The sequence below is a fragment of the Pelophylax lessonae genome (assembly GCF_965119305.1).
Source record: "Pelophylax lessonae genome assembly, chromosome: 3".
NCBI lineage: Eukaryota > Metazoa > Chordata > Amphibia > Anura > Ranidae > Pelophylax > Pelophylax lessonae.
In genome coordinates, this window is record NC_138770.1 from 126,883,927 (window position 1) to 126,905,293 (window position 21,367).

Genomic DNA, 21,367 nt, shown 5'->3' on the forward strand with positions numbered 1-21,367 from the left:
TCCGCTCCTGTCCCGGTCACTTCCCTGCTCTCGGATAGTAAATATAAAAGCGGCGGCGGCTGTATGAAAACATAAATCACGGAGCCGAAAGCCGCTTTTATATTTACTTGCCGAGAGCAGGGAAGTGACCGGGACAGGTGCGGGGATGACTCGTATGTCAGCACAGCTGTTTTAGGTAAGTGCCGCGTCGGTAGGTTTTTTTCACGGTACACCGTGATCGTTTTATACTAGTGCGCATGCGCACTAGTAAGCTCCTCTGTTCTGCCATTAGGTATCCGGCGCTCTGAGCATGCGCACTGCTGCGCTGCTCAGATGCTTCTGGCCGGAAGTGACGAGGGGTAGGTAATTCTCACAGGGTAGGTAATTCTCACGGAACACCGGTGTACCGGTGTTCTATCAGAAAACCCATCAGATTTCCCTACAGAACACCGACCGATCAGGGTAGCAGTGGGAGGAGCAGAGGAAGTGCAAGGCCGGAAGTGGACGTGCTGGTTTACGACGTCGTAGTAAGGGGAAAGAGGAGGGGTCAGGTGGGGGGCGGCCCCGCCCTCTCTCTCGTTCTCCCATGCTGCACTGCGATCCAGGAGGAGGGGGAGGAGGAAGAGCAGCGGTAGTAGTGGTGGTTGTCGGGCCGCCGGTCCTCGCCATGTTGCAGTAAGTTGGGGCCTACAGCCTCCAGTCTCCGTCTATGAGGCCCGAGCCTGAATCTGGAGCGGTCACCGATCCCGGCGGTGAGTAAGGACGTGCAGGGAATGTAGGCCGGAGGATAAGAAAGGGGGGAGGAGGGGGAGTCGGTACAGGCCGCACTGGACCGGAAAAGGGGACACACAGGATCCGGGGTGTATGTAGAGGGATGATGTTTACATTGGTGTGTCTGTGTGTACCACAAAGAGCAGTGTGTGTGGCCGGGGGGCACTGTGTTTCTATTTCTATAAGGATTGTTGGTTTTGTGTGTAGTGATCGGTGGTTGTGTGTAGTGATCGGTGGTTGTGTGTGTGTGTAGTGATCAGTGGTTGTGTGTGTGTGTGTAGTGATCAGTGGTTGTGTGTGTGTGTGTAGTGATCGGTGGTTGTGTGTGTAGTCATCGGTGGTTGTGTGTGTGTGTAGTGATCGGTGGTTGTGTGTGTGTGTAGTGATCGGTGGTTGTGTGTGTGTGTAGTGATCGGTGGTTGTGTGTGTGTGTAGTGATCGGTGGTTGTGTGTGTGTGTAGTGATCGGTGGTTGTGTGTGTGTGTAGTGATCGGTGGTTGTGTGTGTGTGTAGTGATCGGTGGTTGTGTGTGTGTGTAGTGATCGGTGGTTGTGTGTGTGTGTAGTGATCGGTGGTTGTGTGTGTGTGTGTGTGTGTAGTGATCGGTGGTTGTGTGTGTGTGTGTGTAGTGATCGGTGGTTGTGTGTGTGTGTGTGTGTAGTGATCGGTGGTTGTGTGTGTGTGTGTGTGTAGTGATCGGTGGTTGTGTGTGTGTGTGTGTGTAGTGATCGGTGGTTGTGTGTGTGTGTGTAGTGATCGGTGGTTGTGTGTGTGTGTGTAGTGATCGGTGGTTGTGTGTGTGTGTGTAGTGATCGGTGGTTGTGTGTGTGTGTGTGTAGTGATCGGTGGTTGTGTGTGTGTAGTGATCGGTGGTTGTGTGTGTGTGTGTGTGTAGTGATCGGTGGTTGTGTGTGTGTGTGTGTGTAGTGATCGGTGGTTGTGTGTGTGTAGTGATCGGTGGTTGTGTGTGTGTGTGTGTAGTGATCGGTGGTTGTGTGTGTGTAGTGATCGGTGGTTATGTGTGTGTGTGTGTGTAGTGATCGGTGGTTGTGTGTGTGTGTGTAGTGATCGGTGGTTGTGTGTGTGTGGTGATCGGTGGTTGTGTGTGTGGGTGTGTGTAGTGATCGGTGGTTGTGTGTGTGGGTGTGTGTAGTGATCGGTGGTTGTGTGTGTGGGTGTGTGTAGTGATCGGTGGTTGTGTGTGTGGGTGTGTGTAGTGATCGGTGGTTGTGTGTGTGGGTGTGTGTAGTGATCGGTGGTTGTGTGTGTGGGTGTGTGTAGTGATCGGTGGTTGTGTGGGTGTGTGTGTAGTGATCGGTGGTTGTGTGGGTGTGTGTGTAGTGATCGGTGGTTGTGTGTGTGTGTGTGTGTAGTGATCGGTGGTTGTGTGTGTGTGTGTGTGTGTAGTGATCGGTGGTTGTGTGTGTGTAGTGATCGGTGGTTGTGTGTGTGTAGTGATCGGTGGTTGTGTGTGTGTGTGTGTAGTGATCGGTGGTTGTGTGTGTGTGTAGTGATCGGTGGTTGTGTGTGTGTGTGTGTAGTGATCGGTGGTTGTGTGTGTGTGTGTGTGTGTAGTGATCGGTGGTTGTGTGTGTGTGTGTAGTGATCGGTGGTTGTGTGTGTGGGTGTGTGTAGTGATCGGTGTGTGTGGGTGTGTGTAGTGATCGGTGTGTGTGGGTGTGTGTAGTGATCGGTGGTTGTGTGTGTGGGTGTGTGTAGTGATCGGTGGTGTGGAGGGGGAGGAGAATTGGTGTGTGTGGATCGGTGGTTGTGTGTGGGGGGGGGGGGGGATCGGTGGTTGTGTGTGTGGGGATCAGTGGTTGCGTGTTTGTGTGTGTGTGTGTAGGGATCAGTGGTTGCGTGTTTGTGTGTGTGTGTGTGTAGGGATCAGTGGTTGCGTGTTTGTGTGGGGGGGGATTGGGGTGTGTGGGGATGGGTGTGTGTGTGTAGGGATCAAATTATTAAGGTATTTTTTTAATGATTAGTTTGCGATTGCTGCTCACTCACTCAGATTCAATAAACAATTAGGTCAGCGCAGATCTAATCTCTGCTGGTTTAGAAAAAAAAAAACTATCTTTGTGTATTATCAGTTAGGGTCAGTGCACCTATTAGGAATAGTAGAGCATCATTCTTATGTTAGAAGATGTTTTGTCACATATGTTATCTATGTAATGTAAAGATTATATAAACTATAAATTCATATCACACATAACCATGATATCCTGTAAATCCAAAAAAAAAATTAAAATAAAAAAACAGTTATGCAAAAATTAAATTCTACAATAATTGTCCCATGAAAAAGTGCCAGAGAATGTGCAAGATCTTCAACAAAGCAATCTGTGCAATCTTTCCACCGATCACCCCAAACTGACTCTCACCAGATGGAGTGGCTGGTAAAATTATAAACCAGCTTCTGTACCCAGCAGACCGGCCCCAAATTCTATCAGTAGATGTTCCCGTCTCTTTAGTCAGATTCTCTCATAAGGATGTAGGAGGGTTGTGGGTTTAGGAGGAAATGACAGTCTGCATAGTTTACATCAATATAAAACTCAGCCAGTTTATTTAAAATACAATTATACCCTCACATTGTGGAAGTGTCTCCCTGACACTAAGCTGAAATGCCTTTTCTTATAAAGTGTTTGTCGCCTCCGGTTGTGATTCTCCAAACCGCGAGTGTGAGTCACACATGCGCGGTAGCATCCAACGTCCTAGCTCCGCTCCAACTAGTTTCGTCATTGGACGTCCTCATGAAGCAGTAGAACTGTGTGTGTGGAGGAGAGGGATCGTCGGTGTTCTAGTTTTGCCTGGAACTGACCTTTAGAATGACAAACATGCATTTCCATGTGTTCAGTGTTTGCTCTCATGCAGTGATTGGACACTGTACAGGTCATCCCATCTTCCATACTGAAAACCTCTTCTAGTAATGGTGTAGAATGGGCCAAGTCATTAAAAGGATAAGTTCGCTTTTTTGGGCAGAATGTCACTTTACATAATAAATAGAAGTGTTTTCCCGTGCCATTTCAGGCCCAGCCACCCTGATGTGCTTTTCTCTCACTTACCTCCTCCACAGATGGTTTAAAATCTTGTCAGTTTATTTGTATTTTTAAAATGATTTCCAGGTTCCATCACTTCCTGTAGATCGGCTCTCAGCATTCACTTCCTGTTAGGTCATCTCCCAGAAGCCTTCACTTCCTTGTTGGATCACAGAAGAGGGTGTGATAGGGTGTGTTCACCACTCTGGACCACACCTCCCTCATAATACCACCTATTTAATATTAGAGCTGCTCGATTCTGGATAAAATAAAAATCGCAATTTATTTTGCTTAGAATAAAGATCACGATTCATGGTGTAACATCTTTCAGATTATACAAAAAAAAAATTGGGCTAACTTTGTTTTTTTTTTTATTTTTTTTTTTTCATTGAACTTTTTTTTTATGCAACGACTTGCATTTTATTCTCCAGGGTCTCTGCTAAAAAAAAAAAAATATATAAAAAATAAATGTTGGGGGTTCTAAGTAATTTTCTAGCAAAAAAATACTAAATTTAACTTGTAAACAACAAGTGTCAGAAATAGGTTTAGTCTTTAAGAGGTTAAACTGCCCTCACTCACAGACCAAAGATCATCCCTTTTGATCTAAAAGAATGAAATGATACAATGTGTTTTTTTTTTTTTTTCCTTTATCTCACAAACTTTTTTGAATCGTGTAAATGCCTGATTAAGATCGCGAGGATAGGGGTTGAATTGAGATTGCATTTTTTTTTTTTTTTTTTAAACGATTGTTCGTGCAGCCCTTTTTCCTATACTTTCTAATTGTACAATCTCCTTTTTTAGGGTCCTTTCACACGGGCTTTCTTCCTGTCAGTTTTGCTCGGCGGGGATCGATCCGCTGAGCAGGCAGATGACAGCTCCATCTCCGCTCTCTCTGCAGAGATGGAGCTGTCAGAGTCAATGCCCAAGTATAATCCAGTGACCGATGAAAGTCAGAATTCCTTCTATATTTGTCCGATGTCAGTGAAACCGAAGCCAGGGCATCAGCATGAAAGTCCGGGCAACCTTCTTTTTTTTTTTTTTCTCTTTAAGTGCACTTCTACTTCAAAATATTTTGATGCTCTATGCTATATTTAGATTGCCTTTGCCTCTGAAAATACTAGTTGCCTGGATGTCATGAGGGATCTCTGGTTTCAGTACTTTGAGTATTGTCTGAAATCCTTTTGCCTAAGTGACAAAAAGTGGAACTTCACTTTTTTTTTTTTTGGACGCCGGTACCTTTTTCTGACCGGTACCTGCTACCACTTGCGTGAGAATTGAGAAAGTCTAGGTGACAAGTCACATGTCCCAGGAGGCTGCAGGACCAGTCTGAAAGCGCAAGGCTTCTCGCACATAATGTGCACAGTGGGCAGCTACCCGTAAAACACCAAGAAGTCAGTCAAGATGATGGAATTGAAGATCTGAAGACAATGGTAGACTCCTGAGCTGTAAAGCCCCGTACACACGTAGCGATTGTCAGCCGTAAATATTCGGCCAACGTCCGATCGGCCGATTGTCGGCTTGTTAGTATGATGCTTCCGACAACCGACTGCGACTTTTCGGCCGAACAGAATCTGGTGTGCAGGCTATGAAATTTTTGTTGGCCAACACCAGAACGGCCGATTGTTCCTCAGTCAGTACAGAATTCGGCCGACAAACAGCAGATGAGCAAGACTGGGCATGCTCAGAGAAGAAAAAACACAGGGAAAGTAAACCATCACATGACATCACTTCTGCAGTCGGCTGTTGTTGGCTGACAAAATTGGTGTGCAGTCTTTTGCAGTTTTCAACCGACAGGACAGCACCGGACAAAAGACGACCGATCGTTCGGCCAACAATCGCTACGTGTGTACGGGGCTTTAGTGTCTGTTTGTTAAAAGTCAGAAGCTGCAATGTTTGCAGCTGCTGGCTTTTGATTATTTGAACAATGACTGTAGTTCCTCTTTGGTTACTATTCCAAAGGATTCAATAAACAGGCTACTGGCATTCTTTAAGAACATTCACCAATGGCAGCCTCCATGGTTCCCATAAAGTACAGATGGATCTTTTTCCTGGAGCTGCAGTCACATCTTGATGTAGCGTGAATGCACATTTTTTTTTCTTTCAAAATTTTTGTGTGCGTTTTGTTGCGTGTGAAAACTCATGTCTGCTGGCTGCATTTGGAGTACCATTATCTGGTTCTAGTCCTCTGTATAGTCAAATGTCATACGACAGTGTCCCATTCTTGCTGGGCATGCATGCCCTCGGCAATCAGTGGTTAGCTGTGTCTGTAGGACACAGCTCCTCACTGATTGGGGTAAAGAGGCAATGACGGTGGCTCTTTACCATGTGATTGGCTATGTCCAATCACAGCTGATCACGATGTAAACACACCTGCCAGTTATCAGCATTCCTTTCCTCACGCTGTCAGAGCGTCAGGAGAGAGTCGGTAACTGGATAATGTGAAAGGGGACATCTCCACTGATGATCGGTGCAGCCCCACAGTGCCCACCAGTGCCGCCTATTAGTGCCCATCAGCGCACATCAATAAAGGAGAAAAATTTCCTGTTTGCAAACTTTTATAACTGAAATTAAAGAAAAAAGGTTTTATGGAGCTTTTTTTCTTTTTTTTTTTTTGGTCTTTGTTTAGCAAATAATAAAGTGATTAAATGCCACTAAAAAGCTCTATTTGTCTAAAAAAAAAAAAGATAGAAATGTCACGAGTACAGTGCTGCATGACCCCGCAGTTGTCATTCAAAGTGCGACAGCAGGAAGGGGGTGAAAGTGCCCAGTAGGCCAGTGGTTAAAGTGGAACTGAAGTTCTTCTGTAACAAACAACAAACAGGCAGCAATAAGTTGCCCCTAGCTGCCTGTTTGCTGTCTTCTGTGTCGCTGTAAATGGAGCTGTGCATGGTCAGCTCACAGCGCCAGTCCGGTCTCTGAGTGCTAGGATGTCTGGGCCCTGCTTATGTGCAGGAGTGACATCCTCATGCTCCGGCCAATAAAGATGGCTGAAAACACTTACCCTGAAGAAGATGCCAGCACTGGTGAAATAACATTGGAAACGCAAGTTAAATCCGTTTAGTTCCTCTTTAATAATGAAGGGCACCGCAAGCTCAATGCGTGTTGTTCATGTATGACGTAAACACGTGGGAAAAAGCCTTGTGTGCCTTCAAGTAATGCTTGGCTGTGAATTGAGTTTTTAAAGGAACATTTATTAACCAAATTAGGGACAATTGTAGATATAAATTAGGCTGCCTGTCAGCAAAGTTGATGTAACAGTTTTTTTTCAGTGTTTTTGTGCTTCCTGTGAATGGCTGGCAGCGCCATGCCTTGAGTACAACCAAGGGCCAGGTTTCGGCCTTGGCAGTTTCCTTTCAATGTCCATTGGCTACACTTTCCTTGGTGCATACCTTTTTATACAGGGAGCGCGTCACTTTGTTCCTCCAGTGCGGTCTCCATTACCGCTGTGGGTCTTCAAATTGGTGGTGTCAGTTATGCAGGAATTATCAGGAGGGTCCCCTGCTTACGTTGTCCCAGAAGGTGGCCTTTTTGGTGGCTATTACTTCTGCGCACAGGGTGTCGGAGCTGGTGGCGTTATCTTGTCGTTCACCTTAGCTGTTGGTTTACAGAGCTTAGGTGGTTTTATCCCTGTCTGTTCCTTCCAAAGGTCATCTCTGATTTCCATTTGATTGAAGACATTTTGTTGCCTTCCCTATGTTCCAGGCCTAAACATCCTAGGGAAATTGCTCTGCATTCTCTGGATGTGGTTTGGGCAATCAGGGTGTACCTGGCAGCTACGGAGTCTATTAGGAAGTCAGACTCATGGTTGGACTTCTTTCTGCTGTGACCATGTCCAGATATATCAGGAAGACAGTGATTCAGGCCTATTTTAATTAGGGTTCAGGTTTCTCCTTTCCCTGTTAAGGCACATAACACATAAAATTTCTCTGATGTTCATTGACGGACACAGCACCCACCCCTTTTTGGAGTTGTCTTTCTTCTGACACTGCTTGTAACAATACTGAGTGCCTATAGCTGAGTTTGGGTGTATACCCCCTGGGACTGCCCATAGGCGGATTCAAGCTTTTTCCCTGCCTAGTCTTACTCCTGTAGGGGGCAGTATAACCCAATGGTTAAGAAGAATCCGGAGCTGTGTCTGTCAATGAACATCAGAGAAATGGATTTCACGGTATGTCAAAAAATCTTTTTTTTTTTATTTTATCGGGACAAGTAGATTGGGGACTCCGATTTAGTCCCTTAAACAAGTAGTTTTTTAAATTTTCACATCCCTGTAACTCTTTCATTGTCAGCCTTGTTTTTCAGGAGAGCGTAGAGTGCTAAATACCTGGGTGAGAATCCTTTGGATGGAAGCTGGTACCGTGTGACACCCAGACTAGGGCATGGAAGAACCTGTTCAATACTGCTGCGAGCTAGCTGCCCTGAAACTAATCTTTATACTAACAGTTGGATTAGATGGCAGCTTCCATCAAAGGTTTCTTGGACAAATATTTATCTTTATTATAGAGCAACATTATCGCTTTTGGCCAAACAAGTGCATGGTCAGATCTGTGTAACTGTGACAATGTGACACCTTTGCCAAACCCTTTGGAGGGCTAAAGAAAACGCGCCCTGCAACCGCATGCATGATTAGATCCATCTTCCATTCTACCAGAATGATGTGGGAGCAGATAACCATGAACCACCTTTCTTTGCCAGTTATCTGTGTACACAGAGGCACTTTACACCAGGACTTGTAAATGCTAGTGTGTACTGTATTCTAGTATGCTGTTGTCTGCCATTGCTGGGTGGGGGCCTAATGCTGTGTGATTTGGAGAAGGGAGTGTATTTGCTCTGTGTTTTTGTCTATTTACCATGTTTTAAGGGTAGAAGCTGTGAGCTTTGCCATTTTATTTATTTTTTGTTGCTGTGATTGTTTTCCATTTTTAGGTCACTTGTTTTAAAGGCCCTCATTTGATTCTTTGAATTTTTTTTTGCAACAAATGCATAGTTGGGTTTGCTTAGAGAAGTACAGCCAAAGGTTGTTTGTGGATCACAGGAGTGCAGTCTGTTCTGAACTACTGTGACTCCTTTTCAGCAGAAAGCGGCCAAAGTCACAGAGCCGGTCCAGGTTTGAGAAGGATCACGATCATAGGGTCGGGATCTGCCCAGGAGCTTGGACACTGGCACCTTAGGGCTCTTTCACACGGCCTCTCCGCTTGTCCGCAAATCATCCTATTTTTTTGCGGATGATTTGCGGACATAATGTAAGTCAATGGCACTGCGGATGTCAGCGGAATACCATCCGCTGACATCCGATTGTCTTCCTTTCAGTTCTGTTCCGTTTTTTGGAACGGAACAGAACCCTATTTTTTCATCCGTTCAAAAAACGGAAAGGAAGGAAAATCGGATGTCAGCGGTGTCATCTGCTGACATCCGCAATGCCATAGACATACATAATGTCCGCATATCATCCGCAAACGGATGGGATGATATGCGGGCACACGGAGCGGATGACAGAAATGTCATCCGCTCCGTGGAAAAAAAAAAAAAAGTCCCGCAGCGGACCTTTCACACAGAGCGGCCGTGTGAAAGAGCCCTTGCTCAGCCTCTGAGAGACCTGTTGACTAACAGTCATCAGCTCTCTGCTCAGGCAGCACTGAGAACCCAAGCGATCAGTGGTGTTTCATCGCTCGGTTCTTAGTCTTGGAGCAAGCGGGGAACAGAGGCAGCATCATTCTGATGCTGCATCCATCTAGGCAAGAAAAAAATACCCATACTCCTCTTTTTTTTTTTTTTAAAAAAGGCTCTTCACTGTAGAGAAAAAAAATGAAGTCCGCTGACTTTTTTAATAAATGGCAGTCACCTGTCCAGGGATCCAACGTTCTCCTCACCCGAGCCGCTTCTTCGCTGGTCTTCGGATCCCTGGTGCCGGCATGTTTACTGTGGGATGCCGGTGGTGACTCCATGCGGCTTGCCACTGTGCATGTGCGAGCCACTCAGCTTTGAATGGTCCCACAGCTTCCTGGGACATGTCCCAGAAGGCTGCAGGCAGGGGGGGGGGGTTGTCCCTAGGTGATCCAAGTGGAAGTGGGAGCAGGTACTGATCAAAACTAGATACTGGTACTTGCTCCCCAAAAAAAAATCTTGGGAGAAAATTTTCACTTTAAGCATTATTAAAATCACTGCTCCTGTAAAAGAAAAAGTTGCAATGATACGTTCCCCACGGCAGTACCCGGACCCCCATACACTTTTTATGGCAATATAAACATTTACAATGAGGACTTTTTGATTTTTCATGTCAATGTCTTATTGACTTTAATAGAGTTTGCATGTTCGCTAGAACTTTTTCGCTGTTCGAGATGTTCTGCTGCAAACCGAACGGGGGTGTTTGGCCCATCAGTATTTACCAGACCTTCAGTGTGGTGGCTGCATTCATTTATTTTTACTTGGGGACTTGCCAGTCAGTTTAGAGGGAGGTATTCTGTCTGTCAGGATCAGTGCACTTGTGCAGCAGATATCGCTGCGCTTGGGACCCACCTAGCTCATGATTATTAGGGGGAAGTATAGGATTAGGCATGATCCTAAATCATCAGCATAGCTAGAGGAAGGGGGGTATATTTCCTTTCTGGCAGACCATGTCTTGGAACACAGTTGCTTCCCTGCCAGATGGGTCAATACCTGTTCTACCCCTCACCCTGCCCCCCTTGTACTTCGTAGTTTTGCAGGAGAGCAGGCATTCCTCTCATCCAGAAGTGTGAAATACTTGTAGTGGCAGGAGAGCAGCAACACAGTGGAGTTTCCAGATACTCTTATTGCATTTTTTTTTTTTTTACCAAAAATATGTAGCAGAAAACAAATTGGCCTGAAATGTTACATTAAGTCCCGGTTCACACTGAGGCGACCTGTGAGGTGACCTGGTTGCCTCACAGGTCGCCTCCCATAGGGAAGCTGCGGACCCGTTCTAATAGGAGCGACACAAGTCGCTCCGACTTAGAAAAAGGGTCCGGAGCTTCTTTGGGGCGACCAGGAGGCGACCGCCATAGACTTCAATGTTATGAAGTCTGTGTCGGTCGCTCCGAGGTCGCGGCGCGCTGCTCGCACCGCGACCTCGGAGGTCGCGGTGCGAAGTAGCGTCGCCCCTATGTGAACGGGGCCTTAGATTTTTACCACCAAAAGAAAGCTCTATTTGTGGGAAAAAAGGACGTAAATTTAGTTTTGGTACAGCGTTGCTCGACCGCGCAATTGTTCGTTAAAGTAACGCAGTGCCGAATTGCAAAAGGGGGCAAAACCTTCCGGGGCTAAAGTGGTTAATCTGGTCTGGTCATGTGATTCAGCAGCTCCCGCTTCCATGTATAAGGGAGCGCTCAACAACGGCTGTGAATTTGTGGAGCTGTGATGTCACCCTTCGGCTCCCATGGCCCATCTATTGCCACAGCAGCCACTCACTGACACAGTAGCTGTAGCTGATGGATCACATGAGACAGAATTAAAGGTAAGAAAACACATTATTTTTTTCTTTTATGCGGGTGGGGGGGGGGGGAGTGGAAGTTTTGTTTTCCACTTGAAATGTATTTGCCTTTTTTGATACTTCAGTATTGCATTTTAGCCAGTTGAGTAGGTAATGTCTGGATTTATTGATGTCTAGTGTCTTGTATCTTACCGTTCTGAGTGATTAGCTGTTTATAGAATTCCTCCAAGTCTTGTAAAGCTTTTGTCCTGAGCGATTTTATTTGCATTCTCTAAGCTCAAAATAGCTCACAAAGGGAGCTCAGGAGGGGGATTGTTTTATCCAAAGACCGACAGGCTGATTTAATGTGGTCCTTTCTTTAAACCAAACTACTCCCTTTTACTTTCCAAAAGTATATTTATTGTGGCTTGTAGGGCAGACAAATTACATTTTTTTTCTAAACTTAATGCAGGGAGTGCATTAATGTAAAAAATGATTTAAAGTGATTGTAAAGGAAAGGGGGAAAAAAACAAACAAATATGTCACACTTGCCTGCTCTGTGCAGTGGTTTTGCACAGAGCGGGCCCGATTCTCCTCTTCTCAGGTCCCCTACTGGCGCTCTGGGTCCTTGCCGAGTGCCCCCATAGCAAGCCCCTTGCTGCAGGGGCACTCCTGTGTGTGTGCTCAGTTTCAAGCCAGCTCTATGCATTCATAAGACCCAGAGTGTGGCTAACACCCCCGCCTTACTTGCTGTCATTGACAGCAGCAGGAGTCAATGGTTGCTGCTGCTGCGTTTCCGCTAGTCATGAGGGAGATACCCGGTAGAGCCCTCAGGTCTTGTGCACATCGCTGGATAAAGATCTGGTTTAGGTATTAGGAGGGGGCTGAGAGGGGGAGCTGTACACTGAAGGTATTTTATTTTCATGCAAAATAAACCTTCAGCCTTTAGGCCCCTTTCATACTTGTGCGACTTGTCCTGCCATTTGGGACTGCAAAGTTGTATGACAAGTCGTACTCCATGATTTTCAATGAGTACCATTCATATCTGTGTGACTTCAAGTTGCAACAACTTCAAAGTAGTCCCTGCACTACTTTGGTTGGATTTATGCGTTTTGAGGTCCATAGACATAGGCATTGCTTTAAGCTACTTTCACATCTTGGCGTTGCTATTACAGGCGTTTTTTCTGGCTTTTTTGCAGGCGTTTTTTGTGCAGGTGTTTTTAGATTGAATAGAGACCAATGGAAAACGCCTGTAATCTGCCCAAAAAGAAGCTCATGTACTTTTTTTAGCGTTGGGCGTTTTGCTCATGGCTTCAAAATGCTCAGATGTGAACAGGGGCCATTGAAATTAAAAGGATTTGTCTTCTTGGGCGTTTTGAGAGCTGACCCTAGAACAAAAAAAATGCCCCCAAAACGCCTACATGTGAACGGAGCCTCAAGTCTAGTCAAAAGTGTGGCAAAAAATCGCGCAACATTTAGGTCGCACAAGTGTGAAAGGAGCCTTACAACCACTTTAAGGCTGCATTCACACTTAAAGCGCAGCGTTTTCGCGCGATTTTCACAGCGATTTTTCAGGTGTTTTTTTCAGGTGTTTTTGGAGGCAGCCAAAAACGCTGGTAATCAGCCCAAAAAGAAGCTCATGTACTTTTTTCAGCTACAGGCGTTTTGCTTCAGGCATTAAAACGCTCAGATGTGAACAGGGGCCATTTAAATGAATGGGGTTTTACTTGTTGGGCGTTTTTTGGAACGTTTTTTTTTTTTTTTAATCGTTTTTGGAGCTGAAAAAAGCTCAAAAACGCCCAGGTGTGAATGGAGCCTAACTTTTATCTTGTTTTTTTTTTTTTTTTTTCTTTTTATGTACAATTTTTAAACATCCTAGTTATCTGAATTATCTTCATAAGATTTCTGGGGTATTGCGAAACACTAAGCGCCCATTCACACTGGCGCGACACGACTTGGTGGGCCACCTGTGAAGTCTGTGCACCGCGACCTCGTCGCGACTTGCACGGACTTCATATCATTGAAGTCCATGCAAGTCGCCTCAAAGTAGTACAGGGCCCTTTTTCTAAGTCGGAGCGACTTGTGTCGCTCCTATTAGAACGGGTCCTTTACTATTCAATGGCGAGCGACGCACCGCCTGACAAGTCGAGCTAGTGTGAATGGGGTCTAAATATTCTGAAGAGACTTTTACTAACTTGTGGGTGTAAACAATGCCCCCCTTCCTTTAAAGGATAAACCCTTCAAGACTGTTTGTTCAGCTTTGGAAAGCCTTTAGTAGGACTTACCATCTGCTATTATAGCTGCTAGCAGTAATCATTGTGTCCTCCTGGCGGTAACACGGGCTGTGTTGATAGGATAACCGAGTGATTTTCTTTCCTGCATCTATGGCCAGCTTTACTTTGCAGCTCTATATCCCAAATGCATTGTAAAGCGTGATTTGTTCCTTCTAGGACATAGTAGCAGTCATTGTTAGACTGGCTTGACTAAACAATCATGTGCTATCACAGAAACTTGCATGTGACCTGGAGGACAGACAGTGGGTAACCCATTGCTTTGCTGATGGAGCCCCTTTAAAATTTGAACTCGACCGTGTTTGCATTCCACTAGCCATGCATGCTGGAGAAAGCAAACACATAAGAGAGTTAAAAATCCCACCTGTTACACAAGTCTGGGACCAGCTGTTTGCCACTTATAAGCATCAATGCTTGTTTGTAAGAGCCCTGTGGCTTTGCAGCTCTGATCTGGTTGTGCTTGGGATCATTCAACACCTTGAGGACAGCAGTGCTGTACATAGCTATGGAATGTTAGGTCTCCCTCTGTCAGCTGTTTTGCTGATGGTGTGATTGTTGAGGCTGAAGTTTCTGTCTGCAGTGTATCTGCATCATTTCCTCCCCATCTGGCAGCGTGTGCAGGCGGAGACGTCATATCTGAGGGGTCGTGATCCTGGTGATTCAGCATACAAACTATTTTCACAAAAGTCTTTGTAGCTGAGCTGGTAAAAAGAGAACTTGGAATTGTTTCTGCCCCTACCTGTAGTGTCCTATGAGCTACAACTGAAAACATTGTTACCCCAGTTGGAAGTTTAAAGGTAGATAGAGATTATAAGAAAAAGTATATCAAAATTTTATTGTAACAGTCTAAAAACATGACCGTACGTGTAGCTGCTTGGCAAACCTCGCTTTGAACTTGGCCTTCTACACCATATTGGCCAGCTTGATGTTCCAACAGAACCGAGACTCAGGGTGCTCTTCGTCCACTATGTCATGTGTTCTCATAATATATGTTTTTATGATGGGATTGTTCTATTGACATGTACGGTCATGTTAGACAATAAGATTTTTAAAAAATTTTGCTACATTTTTAATTTTTGTTCTACGCTACTTGCCTATCTCTACTTTTAAATTCCCAATTGGGGTAACAATGTTTCCGATAAGCTTCTGGGATGTTGGTGGAATTTTTTACTTCTGAGAGAGACCAGTACCTATTGGCACTTTTCCACTGCAAGTACCTGGCTCGGCTCTACTCGGCCCTGCTTGGCCCGGTTTGCTTTTCCACTGCTGGTACCGCATGGTACGGTGTTGGAACGGTTCGGTACGGTATGGTATGGTTTGCTTTTCCACTAAAGTAGTACTAAAGTTAAGTGGGTGGGATAACGGGGTGGGTGGGATTCTCTGACCAATCAGTGGGTAGTAGTGACTGCATGCAAAGGATTGTGGGAGATGGTACCTCTTGGAACTACAATCGAGGTGGTACTGTTTTTGAGAGCCGTACCGTTTGGTTCCATGCAGTGGAAAAGCGCCGCCGTACCGAACCGTTCCTACACCATACCATGCGGTACCAGCAGTGGAAGAGCACAAAAGCGAGCCGAACCGTTCGGTTCCATGCAGTGGAAAAGCGCCATATTTGACCATTTACTTATAATATGGGCTACTATTGTGTAAATCAACTTGGGTAACCTTTTAAGGCTCTCTACCTGTAGGTACTGTAAGTCAGGGTTCGCCAAACCCCAGGCACCAGGTCGCCACAATGAAAAATTGCATCCGGGCGTCTGGGCTACTGCCTGAATGCTCCACACAACCTGCACACACCCCACCCACTATGTATCCCAGGCTCTGTTTTCCCATCTGCGGGCCCCGGACTAACACACATTCGATCTCCTCGTTTCTTGTTGCTGACCTGGAAGTGGCGTGTGACGTCCCTTCCGGGTCCCTGTTGACCGTTTTTCCTTTTAGAATCTGGATGTCTCATTAAAGAGAACTTTTTACCAAAAAAAATAATCACATAGGTGTGTGTATGTGATAGATGGATAGAGAGAGAGGGAAAAAAGTATTTGATCCCCTGCTGATTTTTGTACATTTGCCCTCTGGCAAAGATATGATCAGTCTATAATTTTAATGGTAGGTTTATTTTAACAGTGAGACAGAATAACAAAAAAATTAAAGAAAAACACATTTCAAAATAGTTACAAATGTAATTGCATTTTAATGAGTGAAATAAGTATTTGACCCCTTCGTAAAACATGGCTTAGTACCTGGGGGCAGAACCCTTGTTGGCAATCGCAGAGGTCAGACATTTCTTGTAGTTGGCCAGCAGGTTTGCACACCTCTCAGCAGGGATTCTCACCCAATATTTGATGGTACATGGTCCGTCCATTGTCCCTTTGAGGCAGTGAAGTTGTCCTGTCCCCTTAGCTGAAAAACACCCCAAAGCATAATGTTTCCACCTCCATGTTCGACAGTGGGGATGGTGTTCTTGGGGTCCTAGGCAGCTTTCCTCCTCCTCCAAACACGGGGAGTTGAGTTGATGTCAGAGTGTTTGATTTTGGTCATCTTATCTGACCACAACACTTTCACCTTGTTCTCATCTGAATCGTTCAGATGGGCCTGGACATGTGCTTTTCTGAGCAGGGGGACCTTGTGGGCGCTGCAGGAATTCAGTCCTTCAAGGGATTCTGTTACCAATTGTTTTCTTGGTGACTCTGGTCCCAGCTGCCTTGGGATCATTGACTAGATTCTCTTGAATAGCTCTGGGCTGATTCCTCACCGTTCTCACGATCATTGAAATTCCACGAGGTGAGATCTTGCATGGAGCCCCAGACCGAGGGAGATTGACAAGTTATTTTGTGTTTCCTCCATTTGTGAATAATTGCACCAACTGTTGTCATTCCCTGCACCAAGCTGCTTGGTGATTGTCTTATAGCCCATTCCAGTCTTGTGTAGGTCTACAATCTTGTCCCTGACATCCTTGGACAGCTCTTTGGTCTTGGCCATGGTGGAGAGAATGGAATCTGATTTGCTTCTGTGAACAGGTGTCTTTTATACAGGTAACAAGCTGATATTAGGAGCATTCCTTTTTAAAGGCTCTTTCACACGGGCGTTTCCGTATGTCAGTTTTTCATCCCATCCGTTTGCGGATGAAAAACGGACATAATGTATCTCTATGTAAATACGGATGTCATCGGATGATCATCCTCTGACATCCATTTTTTGTCAGTTCAGTTCAGTTCAGTTTTTTTTAACGGAGGAGAACCCTATTTTTTCTTCCTTTCAAAAAACGGAACTGAAGCAAAAACGGATGTCAGTGATGTCATCCGCAGACATCCGTATTTACATAGACATGCATTATGTCAGTTTTTCATCCACAAACGGATGGGATGAAAAACGGACATACGGACCGGATGACACAAGTGTCATCCGTGTCCGTTACAAAAAAAAAAAAAGGACCTGATCGGGCAAAAAAAAAGGAACGCCCGTGTGAAAGAGCCCTTAGAGAGTGCTCCTAATCTCAGCTCATTACCTGTATAGAAGACACCTGGGAGCCAGAAATCTAGCTAATTGATAGGGGATCAAATACTTATATATATATATATATATATATATATATATATATATATATATATATATATATATATATATATATAAATATGCTGCATGATTAATCGTTAAATCTCGATTCACCCCCCCATCCCGATCTTGAACGGCATGTCCTCGATTCTTACTGAGCCATTCTCTGCTCACTCACAGATGTCAAGAAAAAACATTTTATCAACATTGTTAAAGTGGAGTTCCACCCTAAAATGATACTTACCTCCATCTTCTCGCTCCGGGTCACCTGAAAAACAAATGGAAATTCGCATTTTTTTTTTTTTACTTACCTTACTTCCTTCTTCCTCCCCTCGGCGGCCACGGCCTGTCGTCACTTCCTGGCTTTGCATTGATTCCTGGGAGCTGAACGTCATCGCTCCCAGGAATCATTGCGCCTGCACCGGCCCCGACGTCAGTTCCGGTGCGCGTGCCTCATTCCTTTCTAAACAGCTTCTGGGCATGCCCAGAAGCTGTGGAGGGATGACGCGCGTGCACCGGAAGTGACGGCGGGGCCGGTGCACTGCAATGTGGGACCGAAGAAGAAGGAAGAGGACGCCGAAGAGGATCGCGCTGGCTTCAAGCTGCCCACACCTGAGATGGCAGCGCTGGAGAATACTTTTTCAAGGTAAGTATTTCTCCTAAAAGGTAAGTGCAACCCGGGACAGATCAGAGGCTAGCCATTGTGGAATGTACTAGCCCTGACTGTCCTTGGGGTATTTTTATTAAAAAAAAGTATCCCCTGGGTGGAACTCCGCTTTAGGGCTCTTTCACACGGCCGCTCCGTGTGAAAGCTCCGCTGCGGGACTTTTTTTTTTTTTTTTTTCACGGAGCGGATGACATTTGTGTCATCCGCTCCGTAAGTCCGCATATCATCCCATCCGTTTGCGGATGATATGCGGACATAATGTAAGTCTATGGGCATTGCGGATGACACCGCTGACATCCGATTTTCCTTCCTTTCCGTTTTTTGAACGGAGGAAAGATAGGGTTCTGTTCCATTCCAAAAAACGGAACATAACTGAAAGGAGGAAAATCGGATGTCAGCGGATGGTATTCCGCTGACATCCGCAATGCCTTAGACTTACGTTATGTCCGCAAATCATCCGCAAAAAAATAGGATGATTTGCGGACACACGGAGCGCCCGTGTGAAAGAGCCCTTAAGGCTCGGTTCACACTAGGGCGACCTGTGAGGCGACCTGGTCGCCTCACAGGTCGCCGCAGGTCGCCTCCCATAGGGAAGCTGCGGACCCGTTCTAATAGGAGTGACACAAGTCGCTCCGACCTAGAAAAAGGGTCCGGAGCTTCTTTGGGGCGACCAGGAGGCGACCGCCATAGACTTCAATGTTATGAAGTCCGTGGCGGCCGCTCCAAGGTCGCAGCGCGCTGCTCGCACCGCGACCTCCGAGGTCGCGGTGCGAAGTAGCGTCGCCTGCATGTGAACGGGGGCTAAGCTGCTAGATAACTATAAACAGAATGTTTTACAATGTATCATTTCATTCTTTTAGATCACAGGAATGAACTTCTGTCTATGAGGGCAGTTTAGCCTCTTAAAGCGGTAGTATACTCCGCTTTTTAATTTTTACCTACAGGTAAGCCTATAATAAGGCTTACCTGTAGGTAAAATTAATATCGCCTAAACCTGCATGGTTTAGGAGATATTCACCCTGCATGCAGCCGCTGACAACAGTGGCGCATGCGCTCTGAAGGTCCGGCATATCTTGTCGGACCTTCAGAGCTCCTTGCCGGAAAGTGAACTCCCAAGTGCATGTGCGGGAGTGATGTCATCGCAGCTCCGGGCCACTTACAGCGCCGGAGCCGCCGAACCCGGAAGAGACGCCGAGGGAAGATGTCAGCTCCCTCAGCTGTGTCCGGGCAAACGTGTGGGGGCTTCGTTCTAAGGGAAGTATTTCATAATGTGCTAGTATGCAATAATCCTGCAGGGTTTTTTTTTTTTTTTTACACTGGATACAACCGCTTTAAAGACTAAATCTTTTTCGGACACTAGTTGCTTACAAATTAAAATCTGTATTTTTTGCTGGCCAAGACCCTAGAGAATAAAATGAAGATCGTTGCAATCTTTTTATGTCACACTGTATTTGTGCAGAAGACTTTCAAACGCAGTTTTTTGGGAAAAAATAAACTTTAATGAATTAAAAAAAAAAACTAAACAGTAAAGTTAGCCCAATTTTGTGTATAATGTAAAAGATGTTACGCTGAGAATCAATCTTTTTTTTTTTTCTAAGCAAAAAAATTGTGATTCTCATTTTATCCAGAATCCTGCAGGTCATATATACATAGGTATAGTTAGGTCCATATATATTTGGTTACAGGCACAATTTTCATACTTTTGGCTGTTTGCCATGAGAATAAAGTTAAAAAGAAACCATCCAAATGAATTTGAAGTGCAGACTTTCAGTTTTAATTCAAGAGGTTGCACATAAATATCAAATACAAATTTTAGGAACTGCAACCATTTTTAAACACAGACCTTCCGTTTTCAGGGTCTCAAATGTAAATGGACAAACAAATCTAATCATAAACAAAATGTTCATTTTGAGTCCCCGTTCACACTGGGGCGACCTGTCAGACGACCTGGTCGCCTGACAGGTCGCTCGCCATAGAGAAGCTATGGACCCGTTCTAATAGGAGCGACACAAGTCGCTCCGACTTAGAAAAAGCATCTTTGGGGCGACCTGCATAGACTTCAATGTTATGAAGTCCCTGCCGACCGCTCCGAGGTCGCGGTGTGAGCAGCGCACCGCGACCTATGAGGTCGCCCCGGCAAGTCGGATCGCCCCAGTGTGAACGGGGCCTTAATATTTTGTTGAGAATCCTTTACTGGCAATGACTGCACGAAGTCTGGAACCCATGGACATTACCAAATACTGGGTTTCCTCCTTTCTGATGCTTTGCCAGGCTCTAACTGCAGCTTTCTTCAGTTGCTCTTTGCTTTTGGGTCTTTCTGCCTTTTTATTTTAGTTTTGCCTTTAGCAAGTGAAATGCATGCTCCATTGGGTTGAGATCAGGTCATTGACTCAATCAATGCACAATATTCCACTTCTTTACCTTCAAAAGCTCCTGGGGTTTCTTTTGCAGTGTGTTTTGGATCATTGACCATCTGTACTGTGAAGCGCCGTCCAATCAACTTTGTTGCATTTGGCTGAATCTGGGCTGACCGTATATCTCTAAACACTGCAGAGTTCATCCGGCTGCTTCTGTCTTCTGTCACATCATAAATAAACACCAATGACCCAGTGCCACTGGAAGCCATGCATGCCCTTGCCATCACACTGCCTCCACCATGTTTTATAGATGACATTGTGTGCTTTGGATCATGAGCTGTTCCAAGCCTTCTGCACGTTTTTTTTTGTTCTTCCTGTCATTCTGGTACAGATTAATCTTAGTTTCATCTGTCCAAAGAATGCTTTTCCAGAACTGGTCTGGCTTTTTTAGAGTTTTTTTGGCAGAGTCTAATCTGGCTTTTCTATTCTTCAGGCTTATGAATGATTGGAACCTTGTGGTGAACCCTCTGTATTTGCTCTCGTGAAGTATTTTCTTGATTGGGGACTTTGACAATGATACCCCCACCTCCTGGAGAGTGTCCACTTGTCTGGATGTTGTGAATGGGTTTTTCTTTACCATAGAGAGGATCCTGCGATTGTCTACCACTGTTGTGTTCCATTGATGTTCAGGCCTTTTTATGTTGCTCAGCTCACCAGTGCGTTCTTCTTTCCTCAGAATATACCAAGCTGTTGATTTGGCCACTCCTAACATTGCTGCTATCTCTCTGATGGATTGGTTTAGTTTTTGAAGCCTAAAGTGGGGTACACACTAGTAGAAAATCTGCCGAAAATTCCAGTCCGAGGTAAAATCGTACGATTTTCGGCTAGTGTGTACACAACTTTCAGCAGCCGATGCCGACATTTTCGACGAAAAAAAAATGGAGTGACAAACACCAAAATTTTTATCGCCTGTCCCCAGCACGACAAATTTCCGTTTTAATGTGTATGCAGTATGTCCGTGAAAAATCGGATACGAAAGACCGCGCATGATCTGAAGTTGCTGACGTCCCAAAATAAAAACGGTAATGAAGGCTGAGCAAGAGAGAAAAATCGGAGGGTATTTCTTCAGATTTTCGCCAAGTGTGTACGAGCCTTTACAATGGCCTGTTTCACTTGCATGGACAGCTCTTGAACGCATGATGTAGGTTCACAGCAATAGATTCCAAATACCACACTTAAGGCCAGTACACATGATAAAAAAATGGGAAGTAATATTTCGTCCGATCTGCTGA

General features: G+C 45.2%; 1 protein-coding gene across 1 annotated transcript in view; it reads left to right on the forward strand.

The window, feature by feature from the left end:
- Window positions 1-549: 549 nt before the first annotated feature.
- PUM2 (pumilio RNA binding family member 2) overlaps window positions 550-21,367 on the forward strand; it is a 112,763-nt gene continuing 91,945 nt past the window's right edge. The window contains exon 1 of the mRNA XM_082250220.1: window positions 550-731. The gene's annotated coding sequence lies outside the window, so the exon portion shown is untranslated. The remainder of the gene's footprint in view (window positions 732-21,367) is intronic.